This window comes from Anser anser (genome assembly GCF_964211835.1).
Source record: "Anser anser genome assembly, chromosome: 1".
Lineage (NCBI taxonomy): Eukaryota > Metazoa > Chordata > Aves > Anseriformes > Anatidae > Anser > Anser anser.
Window position 1 is genome coordinate 22,230,913 of NC_139720.1, and position 13,109 is coordinate 22,244,021.

Genomic DNA, 13,109 nt, shown 5'->3' on the forward strand with positions numbered 1-13,109 from the left:
TGTGCGAATTAACTTCCCATAGCACTAAGATCTGTCATCAGGCCTAACCACATGCTTGCTGCGTTCCACCCCCTGAGGTCTAAACTGAGGTGAACTCAGTGATGACCTTCTGTAAAATAGTTTGCTCACGATGCTCTGAGAGAAACCTCTGGCAACCAGCTATGACAAATCCTCTTGGATCCCATGGCCACACAACAGTGCTAAGAGTGCACATTACAACACAGCTCTAGGTTTGAAGCACACACTTCTTTGACTTACCACATTCCTACACAACTTCTTTGTAAGCTCAGCCTAAGAGAAATGATTTGTCATGGTGCAGGTTACAGGGATTAGTCACAACCTGTAACCGGACACCATTTTCCAGCTCCAGCTACACCAGTTGAAGAAGCAACTGCCCTCAGCCCAGTACTTCTCAGGACCCTGTGGAGGTTACCACCCCTTAAAGCTGCCAGCAGAGCCCTTTGGATGGTGCTCCCTAGCCCACTTCTGTCAAAATCAGCCAGGTCTGTGAAGGCCTATTTAAACTGTTTAAGCAATCCCTGCTAATTCTGACCATGGGAACAGCTGACAGGGCTGTGGTGGGAGCAGGAGCTGTGATCTACCCAACAGCTCTTGATGTCAACACCTGTGGCTCAGGAGGATGAGAGAATGGTAAAAACCAAAGTATGTGTCCTGCTCCATGCTCACAGGAGGCTATCTGACCATGCACCAATGAGTGCTGGTAGCACACTTTGTATTGTATCTTCAAGCAGAAATGGAAGGGAATGACTGCAGAAACTTTGAACTGAAGCACAGGAAAGCTATGAATTGCCTGTGCTTTCAGATGGAGTAACTAAGGCACAGCACCTTCCTCAGGGCTGTGGAAGAATTTATACCTGATATCACTGTTAGACTGGTTAGACCTCAAAAAGGTTATAGAAACCATGCTTTCTAATGTGAAAGGTTGGTGGGGAAGAATAGAGTGGGGAAAAAAAAAAGTTATTAATTGAAAAAGGGGGTAGATCCTGAGCAGTCCTGTATAAATTCAGTCATAAACAACCTCCCCCTCAAAAGTCCCACAAATCCTCCAAAGCTGTTTCCAGGTCAATTCTGTTCCCTCTACAACTATATGCAATTCTTAAAACGATGCACACAGCCCCCTCTAAGAGGAAAAGCTACTGGTGCCACAAAACATGAGTAGTGGATTGGTGAGGAAGTGGTTAAAAATAAAACAAGCATATGTAATGGGAGGGAAAGTGTTCATTGCTCTGAGGTTAGAGAAGGTCATAAGGGATAGTGGCACATAACCAAAGATATGATAAATGGGTTTGGCATTTGCATTAACTTCTCAGTAAAATCCTGTGAAGACTTTTGCTGGCTTTTTTTACTGTGTGTGCACAAATCCAACACACACTGCATCGATTCAAACCACAGTGCTTTTAAGTATCTGCTCTTGCCTGTGTCTGAAGCCTCATTTCTTCCTCTTATTTTTGCCTGCAAAAATAAAAATCTTTTACCTTTCTCACAAGTGAAACTCTTCCTGAAATATAATTCTGTCAAGCCACAAATGCTTCCCCACCCTTCTTCTTGGTGAGCAGAAAAGCAGCAAGTGCTGTGAAGTAGCCAAACTGGGAAAAAAGCTGGAGAGTGAGCGCTGCAAATGTTTAGGCCGGCTTCTCATGTCACGTTGCAACCGTCAGTCCACGCGGCGTGCTGAGTAAGTGCAGGCTCCTCCGCTTCCCTGCTCGGTGATTTGATTTTTTTAAATGGATGTCTATGATTATAAGCATATAAGGAGGTTGAAAAATAATCTTATCCTGGGCAAATGGAAAACCTAAATAATCAACGTTGGCGAATGAGAGGTTCTGCTAAAAGCAGCTTCTGCAGGTAAGTTGGAGACTGATGCATCTCGGTGCCCTCTTCCTGAGCTCGAAGAGAGTCAGCAATAGTCTCTTGCTCCTTACAACCAAGAACAGCAGAATAAAATTAATAAGTGCAGGCAGTTTAACTGCTCCATGATGAGTTTAACAATGGCGCTAATGAAAAAGGCAAGAACCATGCCAATTATAGACTGCTGCTCTTTGGAAAAGCCATAAGGAACTGCTGAGAAATGTAAGAGGAGGAGCCTGGCAAGGCAGGAGGACTGAAGAGGCTGAGGAGGGGAACAAAAGTAGCAGAGACTTCTCTTTCTCAAGCCTCGGGAAATACAGGGGGGACGGATAACAACTCTTAAAAAAAACTCTTAAAGCTGCTCAGGGAGTTAGCAGCAGATGAAATAATAGTATTCCCCTCCTAGCGCTCAGAATAAGAGTGAATGATAAAACTTTTAGACATCTACTAGCAAGACAAAAGGCAGTGCGAATAGCCAGCATTCAGTCCTCTAACACGGCCCAGGAATGAGGAACAGCCAGAGGTTCCCTGAGCGCCTGCCTCCTGGGAGAGATGATGGCGTGAGGCTTTGGTCTCGCATTGGGATGAAGATCTCAGGCTTGGCTCCTTCTTCTCTGTTTTGCCTTTTCTTCTCTCTGTGGCGTTGTCAGACTTGCAAGTTGCCAAAAGCTGGGAACATTCAAAATGGAACTTGGAAGCTTGAGAGCAAACAGGGGAAGGCTTAAGTCTCCGCAGAACAAGAGTTAAGCAGAATTATATTTTGGGATTTATTTTTTTTAAATAATAAGCTCCAGAAGAGTGAGAGAAAAAAAAAAGAAACTCTTAGTTTGACAGTTGAAGCTCAACAGTTTGGCTATTAATGCAATAGAAAATAACAGTTTTCTGAAGGGAATTGTTTCATAGATCATATGAAAAGAAACTGCAAGGGCCATTTCTGATAAGTAACATTTGGTAGCAAAATATTTATTAAAAAAAAAGGCAAATACCTAATTTTTGTATTTGAGGAGATGAACATCTGGTATGTTTTAGAGAAGATAAACATCCAAATTCTGTCCTTGCTGTTTGAGAGCTGATCTTTTTTTAATAGGCTTTTTTTCAGTCTGCAACAGAGTAAGAAGCTGCTTTTAAGCATGAAATAATGAATTTTGAAGTTCTGAGTAGTAGTAATGTCAGATGTTGTATCTATATTTTTGTGAATAATGCACTTATCCAGAGAAAGGATAGGAATTGTGATGTAGCTTTAAAAAAAATAAAAAAAAGAAAGAAAGAAAGAAAAAAGAAAAACATGGCAAGGTTTCCTCCTCATTCTAGGGCTTTTGTGTGTTTTTTGTTGTTGTTGTTGTTGTTTGTTTGTTTTTTTCCTTCAGAGAAGTATTTAACAATGCAAATATATATATATTAAAAACAAAAAAAGCTTATAACCTGAACTGTCACACCTTCTGGAGGCAAAATTGGAATTTTAAGACAGAAGAATTTGTAGACATAGATTGCGTTTCTACATCAACTGCAACTTTTTCTTTCATAATTTATACTGTAGTTGGAAAACGCCAGGAGTTGAATGGTTACACGAGCTTCTTATATGAAGCAGAAATTGGAAGGTGATTCCATATTTCCCTTTAAGTTAAGATGAAGCCAAGAGATCAAATACATTCTAATTAATGGAAATTTTAAAAAGCCTTCTTTTCTATCAGCTTGTTGTACAGTGGCTTCCTTCTGTGATCAGCTTTACATTCTTGATTGAACATCTCAGCTTGTTCTTTTCTAATGATCAAAACCCTACTCACAAAGGTCCCTCATGTTCGCACACTAATCTTCAAGGTACCAGTCTTTAGTACCAGTATCAAAGTTGTTAGCACGAGTGGTTCCTACGCGCTGCATGACTGGTGGCTTTTTGAAGACGGCTGAATGAATCTTACTCATTCCCCACGGAGGTTACGTGTGGCAACCCCTCATGGTTACAGGTATGTCAGAATATGTGACGTGCTGTCCCGCACGCCTGCCTGCCGTGCCTTGCTCTTCACGTGCTCGCTCCCTCTTTCTGCACAAGGCTGTCACGGTTCGCTTCCAATCCCTGCTCCATGGCTCCTGCTGGAAAGCATAGGGCCCAAATGAAGAGTGTAATGCAACTAGTAGTGTTAGCAGCTGCTTCCTACCATGTGCTTGCCAGCAGATATAGGCAAGAAAGCCAAGAGTAAGTGTGTATATAGGCACATATGTTACCGCTCTCTCCTTCCCATTGTTCTCCCCAGCCAGCTAGGTCAGAAGTCAGCAGCAGGGGTGCCAGCAGGGTGTGAATGGCGTACAGTGAGATCAGGGGCTTGGGGCCAAAGGATCTGCGAGAGGCAGCAGCTCCTGGCTCCCACAGGGTTTGAAGTGCCTCGCCTGGAGACAAGGCACGATGGCCTCCAACAACATGTTGTCTCTTCAGGGGGCAGGGTTTCTCAATTCCCAGGACAACGGGCACAGCCTTTATGGGTCAGCCTCTCATTTGAGCGAGCAAAATATAATCTGGCATAGTCCCCTTAAGAGACTGCCAACCTGCAGCTGCTAATTTATGAATTACTAATTCATAAATGTGGATATCTGGGGAGGTCTCTTAGTCAGAAATACAGCACAGACTTTCTCTTTCTGAAAAGCAGAAGCAATACGGCATGGAGGTGGTGGGCTTAAATGATACACCCCCCTACTCTGCTGCCAGCACTGGTGTGCACAGTTTTAAAATCTTTTTCTCTAGAATGAAGATTCAGAGACACTGTTCAGCTGCCTGCCGTGCTCACCATAGGACTACTGCAGCACTTGGTGAACTTTAATCCTACCCCAACCTCTTCACCTTCATCAAATGAACATCAAAGTCTCCCCTGAAGTGTTTGGGAGGGAAAGTTAACATCTACCGTATATTAAATGTGAACTGGATACACCTCAGTTCACCTTTGCTTTCACATACAAGTCAGAAGGTTGAATCATACCGGGACAGGACTGACCTACTCGGGTTTTGCTCAGGCTATTGAGGTTGCTTAGTTATTCCTTTTAAGCCAGACTTTTAAGAGTCTGGCACATACAGATGCAGAAGAGCCTTCGTTTTTCTAAAAATCTCATTATTAATCTACCCGCACCTTGAACACACGGCCCTCCCTAATGTACAAATATTTGACCTTTCTTTACTAGATGCGTGTTCTACAGAGAAGATGTTGTGACAGCTCTGCCTTATCTCGTACGGACTTTCCCAAACAGCTCCATTAAACAGTGTGGTGCTGTGAAACTCCAGCACTGCAGGTATGATTAGAGAACAACATACGGTAAAGATACAGTCAAGAGACTTCTTTCAGCTCTTGGTACACAGGGTAGTACCTTGGATTAGATATGCAATAATTCTGAGTTCGGAAAAAAACGGGCATTTTCTGAAGCTTAAACCACTGTACTCAGAATTAACGTGTGCATGTCTGTGGCACTTCTGCACAGCCAGTCCCACTGCCAGCAGCTGAGTCTCGAGGATGGAGGGAAAGACGGGAGAAGGCAGCAAGCTGGATTTTCTGCTCATCTGCCAGACTTCTCCGTACAACTCCATAAGATTGAAAACTTGACTTCTGAAAAATGAGCTTTCTTACAAGTGCATTTTCAAGGTAGAGTACAGCAAATGCTAAATGCTGGCTCTGCAGCAGCAGCTCCTACCATGGCAGATACAGGGATCATAAAACCAAGGAAGGAAAAATAAAAATAAAATGTGATTCCTGACATTCTTGCTTCCTCACATGGCAGCTTAAGAGAGCACATCAGGATACTGAACCACACATTTATATTTTTCATGCTAAAGGCAAATAAATCACATTATACACTGACTCCTTAAACATTTCGGACAGATTATAAGCACAGCTAGATCACTGCTGGCAAAACTCCCCCAACTTTTAACAGTCAGTTTATTTAAAACCTGCACACTAGATCTGAGCCTTCTGTACAGTGAGCTCTACTATGCCAAGTTTCAACCCAAAGTGACTCTTACTACCAGACTATAAACCCCAGAAAATAGGGCTAAGGGTTCATTATGAACCTGGTGACAGACTCCTAATTATAGTGGTGCTATCAAGCATGATAAAGGCTGGTTGGTTTTATTTTAGTCTCATCCAAAGACTTGTTGGATGCTGGATTAGCTCATCTTTTCACTCCCGTTGAATTGCCATATGTTTCTTTTTCTCCTTTATGTAGTATTTGGCAGGAGTTATTTGTCAGCATTTACAAAAAGAAAACATGTCTGTAGAAACTTCATTTCTAGTTCCTTCCAAGCTAAGTTTCTTGTTTTGCCTGATAAAGCCTCAGAAATCGTATTTCCATGTCTAAAGCAAAAATGGATAAGAAAGTGCTGCTATTAAAAGGTGAAATATGGACATTTACACTGTCCCGACCATGATATTGCGGTATAACATTTCATTTTACTTCAGAGGAACCGATACCTCAGTAAAGAGCTGTCTCTTTCTCCCTCCCTTTCCACATCAATTCTGCCAGATTTCATACCCACCCAAATATCTATAAGTAAATCAGAACAAAATGTAGCATTTTACTAGCAGATTTGTTTATTTATTTATGCATTACTACCATCTACCAACATTGCTGCAAAGATCCAAGTTGCACAAAACAAGTCAAAGGAAGAAAAATAACATTGATGCAAATGCTGTCAAGAAAGTCTCTTCTTTGGCAACTAAAAAACCACTGAATTTCACAGTCTTATCTAACACACCATAGGAGAAAGGAGTTAACTGTTTTTTCTAATCCCAGAAATCAGAGAGCTAGAAAGAACTCAGCAGCACCCGTATGGGAACAGAAATGGAAACCAGTTAGCAGAGTATTTGCTGGACAGAAAAAAGATCCCTGCACTGTTGTCACTTGGCTCCAAACGTATTCTTTGGTTGGCGAAACATTGAAGCAATGGGAGAACTTTGCATAGGCAGGCCAGAGGAGAGGCAGGTTGTTTCAGCTGCTCTACGAAATAAACACAGGAGACAGGGGAGAGGTGGCACCGCTGACATCAGTAACAGAGCAGAGGAACAAGCATTTTGCTGTACCATGCAATTTAAACCAGCTATACTCAGACCACCTCATCCCTCTGCCCTTCCTCACCTGCCTCAGCTTCCTCTTACGAGAGCACTTCTGCAATGGCAAGGAAGCTATTTTTACATGGCTACTGTGAATGCCATCCTCTCCCAACAAATGATATGGACTCATCTCCAGATGGAAAGAAACACGGTTTATTTCAGAGGAGAAAAAGAAGGGACCTTGAAAGGCCCCCAAACGTGACCAAGAAGCAAGATAACAAGTACTAATAGAGCTCTTCTGAAAAAAAAGGAAGGTCACCTGTCACCATTGCTATTCAGCTCTCCTAAGTGGTTTTATTGATGGGTCATTAAAGGATTCCCATCCACCTTCAGCCTGAGAATGGTTTTACAAAGCAGATAATAAAAGGAAAAAAAGCAGAGGAAGCATCTTGCACCATTTATTTTAAACTACACGTGTTTGACAGCCTTTTGAGTTATATTCTCTCTTACTTTTTTTCCCCATAATTTCTTCTGTCTTTGTGGGCTTCTCATGCAACCCAGGGAAGTTGGAGAAATGTTGCCTGTTAATAAATTGTGACTATAAAAATACAAAATTGCCTTAGGTTTAAAGTGTCTTAACCTGATATCATTACGCACTAAGAAGGGAGGAGAGGTATGAGTTTTAATTAAGTTTTCAAATGTTATTTTTAAATTTAAATGCAGTCTTCCTGCAGCCATGCCTCATCTCCAGCCATAAGCGCATGTGTCTGGACTGCTGAACTCCTTCGTAACCTAGTTTGCCCAGAAGTAAGTAATGTAATTGGTTTCATGATTCTCTGATGTTGAACTCTCTGGTGCAGGCTAGCAGCTGCCCTACCACTTGCAGTTGTAGATACGTAGTAGATAAAGAGTAGTGCTGCCTATGCTGAGTCTGCAGACTTTAGAAGCTCTGCAAGACAAGCTATGAGATGCTCCTGTAATTTCCATAGAAGTAGGCTAATAGAAAACTGAAAGGATAGGGCAATTTTGATGGCTAGATCACAGCTACTGTAATTGGTGGATTGGCAGCGTAGCTAAAAGTAGAGACATTTTCTTGGCTGGCAGGCTAATGGGGGTTCAGCTCTTTCCTCTTCTCTGTTCCCCCCCAGGCCAATGAGCCTGGGTCTCCGTAGGGATGGATCAAAATCTCACCAGACCCTGCAGGATTGCACAGGTAGAAGCAGCACTTAATTTCAACTGTGTGTTTACAGGAAAGCAAAGAATAATTAAAGAGCCACATGTTACCCAGCAAAAACCTACAGTGATTTTAGTCACAGAGCAAAATTAATTCAGTTTTGATTGCCTATAGTGTTCTATGATAATAATCCAATGTCTAACACCATAGCCAGGGGAAAAAAAGAAAAAAAGGAAAAAATAAAAAAAGGAAAAAAAAGAAAAAAGAAGCCCTTAAGAAATGCTATTAGAAAATTTGATTTTGGGCTTGTATTTTATACCTTAACATACAAGACAGTTACAGGGAATGCACATCTACTACCTATGGGTATGTCTACCTATATTATGCATGCATATTACGCACACCTTAAAGCTCTCCAAAGCACCCAGGAATTGCTCTCGGGGTCACTATTGCATTCTGCCCCATTTAACTCATTCAGCCTCCTCCTCTGAATGGCCCAGGCTTGGTCGAGGGCCCTGGGGATGCCAGGCACAATGCCCCCAAGCACCTGCGCACCGCCTTGCTCAGCCTCCCCTGGCACATGGCCTGCGGGCACCTCCTCTTCAGGGCATGTAGCTGTTAGGCATTAAAGACCTGCTAGCTGGTGTTAACTGAAATGTTTTGAGGACTTTGCACTTCAACCTATTTTGGTCAATATTCATAGAAAGAGCACAAGTGTCTCTGACAATGGCTCCCTCCTCTTGCCAAATCCTGCCTCGGAGCTGTTAAAAGAAAAGGTCACCTCAATTTAACAGGAGTAACGAGATATTTTCCCCGTGCTCTTTCTTAGAAACAACTGAGCTGCTCTGGCTAAGTGCTGTTTTCTTCTTCTTGAACAACAATAACAGAATATTCAGCAAGAGACAGACACCGAGTTAAAGAAATCTCAGTGCAAGCTGTTAAAATTTGGCAAACTTGTAAGCAGCTGAAAATAGAGTCTTATAATGGGAAGTGTCAAACAACCTTGATAATAGACAGCATTACCAGCCTGCTCTATAATTCTAAATTATGTTTTATTACAGCGTTAAATATGCCTGAGCTCCATTTACCAGTTCCACCATTGCCAGCCCAAGAGCAGCTGCTGGCCGATGGCAAATTAACAAGTTGTAGTTTTCCTGGTGTAGACAAGAGCAGAGTTGTTTCTGGCTTTCAGCAGTCAGAGCAGGTTCATCTCAGCGGTTTTTATAGCGCTGAGCCTGTTGGCATATGGCCATTAACACATTTCTCAGGTGGCTCCCTGCGGTAATGAGGTGGCTCAAACATATGAGAAGTAAGCTAAAGCTAGATTTTTCCAGAAGCTGGTGTAGATGTAGCTAGCAGGTGATCTTTAAGACAGTACCACAAAATATAGGCATTCCAGCTTTTTTGCTATTTTACCACAGCCTTGGAAAAAAATAATAATATTCAAGTTGCCACTCAGGAAGCCCAAGGCCTTTACTGTACAACAAGTTAGGGTTTACAAGACTAAGTCCAGAAAAGGGTACAGGGTTGGGCTCAGGGCCTTTCTTCTGCTACAAGGGAAACCATACACATTATGGAGACAAATCTTGAAGATCATCAATCTTTTTTTCCAATGAAAGATGAGCCATATAATTTCATAGCCTACAAGACTGGCACTTTGCAAGAATTGAGGAGTTTCAGCCAGTCTCCGAAAAACTCTTCAGATAAATCATGATAAGAGGCGAAGCAAACTTGCATGGTATCAAACACTACCCAGGACCAGTCAGTCTTTAAGACAGCCTGCCAGTTCTAGGATAGTCCTAAATACTTCAAAGCTATTAAAAGTGCAGTTCACGTTGTTCCTATGGAAAAATGTTACTGAGTTCAGCTCTGGAGCCCCCAGAACAAGAAGGACATGGAAGCATTAGAACAAGTCCAGAGGAGGGGCACAAAGATGATCAAAGGGCTGGAGCACCTCTCCTGTGAAGACAGGCTGAGGGAGTTGGGGTTGTTCACCCTGGAGAAGAGAAGGCTCTGTGAAGACCTTACAGTGGCCTTCCAGTGCCTAAAGGGGCCTGCAGGAAAGCTGGGGGGACTCTTTGCCAGGGAGTGTAGTGATAGGACAAGGGGAAATCGTTTTAAACGAAAAGAGGAAGATTTAGATCAGATATAAGGAGGAAATTCTTTAGTCAGAGGGTGGTGAGGCACTGGAACAGGTTGCCCAGAGAAGCTGTGGATGCCCCATCCCTGGAAGTGTTCAAGGCCAGGCTGGAAAGGGCCTTGGGCAACCTGGTCTGGTGGGAGGTGTCCCTGCCCATGACGGGGGATTGGAATTAGATGATCTTTAAGGTCCTTTCCAACCCAAACCATTTTATGATTCTATAACTCTATGATTTAAAAAAAAAAAAAAAAAAGGTGGTGGGGTGGACACAGCCCACTGCTCAGGCTCCGCACCCTGGGGAAGCCAGATTTTGGCTGTCACAACTCTGGAAGCAAATAACCACCTCAGGTCTGCCAGAGACCAGCTGTCCAGACCCAGCGGCACACAGGATAATGCTTCACGTGAGGATGGATCAGGAGAGCATAAAAGATGAGTAGCTGCCTGTCAGCAGCTACGCGTTGGGCACCCACTGGTTTCTCTCTTGGAGGAGTCACTGCAGGCTGCTGAGGCAGCTGCTGGCACAGCATCCTGGTGACACAAATAGGGGCAGTAAAAGAAGTACAAAAAATCGATTTCCTGACCCTTTGAACAAAATGCAGAAGGGGAATAAGAAGCCTGGAGCAAATCCCTGAGTACCAGGACAGTAGGCTCAGCAGGGCAGGAGCAGTCTGTGTTGCCTGCATGTTGCCAAAACAAAGAAAATCCTCTTGTGCAACACACCTCAGTATGTCAGCAGTGATCCCAAAGGGCTCTGTTAGAAATCTTTCTTCTCTCAGCTCTGATTAGGCGGTAGAAAAACACCACTTTAAGGAGTCATATAGATGAGTTTTGTCTCTCTGTAATTCTGCCAGAATTTCTCTGCCATATCCCCTTCTCTCGTTACCTCCTCAGCCACCTCCACGTTTCATTCTCCCCTCTGCAAACCAAGCCCTTGGGGACCAAGACCATGGTGTGGTCGGGATTTGTGGCTGGTGGGCAGCAGATCCGGAGCTCCTGTACACCTGAAGGGGTGATAGCACTTGCCTCTGTCACACTGTTACGAGGATAAATTTTTGAATGCTCAAAGCTCTCATATATAATAATAAAGTATCTGAAGATAGAATCTCCAAGCAGCGTATCACAGCAATGTTGAACTGCTGTAAGACCAGAGAACACACCGAAGTAAAAAGCCCTGCTCAGCCTTTTGCCCTGGAGACCTCAGGAGGAGCACGGCAGGATGACAGGCAGCTGGGGGAGAAATCCTCACAAGCACACGCTGCCTGGAAGCTGGAGAGCTTGTGTTTCTGCGTGCTGGCACACAGGGCCAGGGGCCAGTGTCTAACTGCTGGTAGTGTCGGCTCCTTTTTTTGCCTCTACGTGCACCAGCTGAAATGCAAAACAGGCACTGGACGTTTTTCAGAGAGATTAAATAATCTTTTGATCTTGAGAACAGAGGGCAGCAGCTTCAGAGGCTGCATGCTCGTCCTCTTCTGATGATCGAGTCCCTTTGAGGTATCTCAGAGAGGACATGCTCGGAACACCTCGAGTCTCAGGTTATTTGGCTAATCCGGACTCCTGATGTCTAGCCTATATCCAAGGAGAATATGAATTTTTCTTCATTATCTGTTACAGCCCCTCAGCTTTGATCCACATTTCCCCCACCTCAGGAGCAAAACTCCATTTCTCTAATCCTTTCTGTACTGCTTCCAAAAGGCAGGACGTGTGCTCCTCCACTAACCAATTCAATGCAGCACCAGTGCAAAGGAGCAGCTGAACATCTTTCCTGCTTTAGAGACATTTGCTGCGGGACTCCCGTTGACAGTGCATGAAGAGAAAAGCATCAGGCCATCTAGAACAGGTGAGATTTCAATTCAGGGCCAGCCAGAGCCAAGCTGAGAAGCTGCTGAACTCTCAAATGATCTGATCTGGAAGAGTGAGTAGAAAGGGAGAAACAAATTGCTTTCTAGTAGGAGGTAATGGGGACAAAGAAACAGACACAACTTGGCCTAAAAAACAAGCCTCTCCTTCCCGCAAGAAGGAAGTGGTGGAAAATTAACTAACAGTTGTGCTGCTCGTTTTTTACAAGTTGTACCTCCAAAATAATAGGACTCACTGGACTATTTCTTCTCAGGAACAGAGAGGTAACAGGCTGGAATTCTTTTTTTTTTTTTTTTTTTTGAGTCTAAGTAAAGCTGTTCCATTTACAATGGCCGATGGCTGACGGTTGCTGTTTACTTCTTCTGCATTTCTCACCTCTACCCTTCAGAAAACCATCGTATTACAAAAATAACATTATGAGGCATGGTAGCAAAAAAACTGTAGTCTTTCTAAAGGCTCTATCGGGTATCAAGTGCTGTGATCGAAGGAATAGTTATATATTAAGTCTTTTTAGGCAGCCAACCTAGCTTATTAAATTCCAGCCTCTAGTCACCTACACTGCCATACACTTCCACCTCAGCTGCACAAGTCCTTATGCCCCATGTTGTCACCTGGCATCTGAGGCAACATGGATTTAAAAAAAAAATCAAAAAGTTTTAGATATTTTAAAGAAAAATAGTTTAACAACTCATTTCAGTTGTTTGTGGCCAAGCAAGCACTCAGAGCAACAGAAGCAGGAGGCATCCTCCTTAGGATGAGCAGGAGAAAGGCACTTTGGGGAAAATTACTCTAGAGTTATACCTCAAGACCACAAAAAGATGTGAAGTTTGGAACATGATTGGGACTTAGTACACCTGCGTCCCAGTTCTGCCTATTTTCCTGTAGTACTGATACGTACACGGCCAGAGCAGTCATTTAAAAAAATATCTTGCAGTGGTTCAGTACAAAAGTATTCCTGGTAACTATTTCAGCCAAAGTTAAAAATAGAATATAACCATTAGTCACATGAGCACTGTCCAAAAAAGCTGAGCAACTCATTGTGGGA

The 13,109-nt window shown here is 43.2% G+C and overlaps 1 protein-coding gene across 7 annotated transcripts in view; it reads right to left on the reverse strand.

Moving 5' to 3' along the window:
• The window catches only part of PLXNB2 (plexin B2), a 259,762-nt gene that overhangs the window by 208,781 nt on the left and 37,872 nt on the right, over positions 1-13,109 (reverse strand). Inside the window, exon 1 of one of the 7 annotated variants that reach the window (XM_083819177.1) lies at positions 259-1,562. The exons of the other annotated variants lie outside the window; for them this stretch is intronic. The gene's annotated coding sequence lies outside the window, so the exon portion shown is untranslated. Of the gene's footprint in view, positions 1-258; positions 1,563-13,109 lie in introns of those variants that run through there. 7 annotated transcript variants of the gene reach the window in all.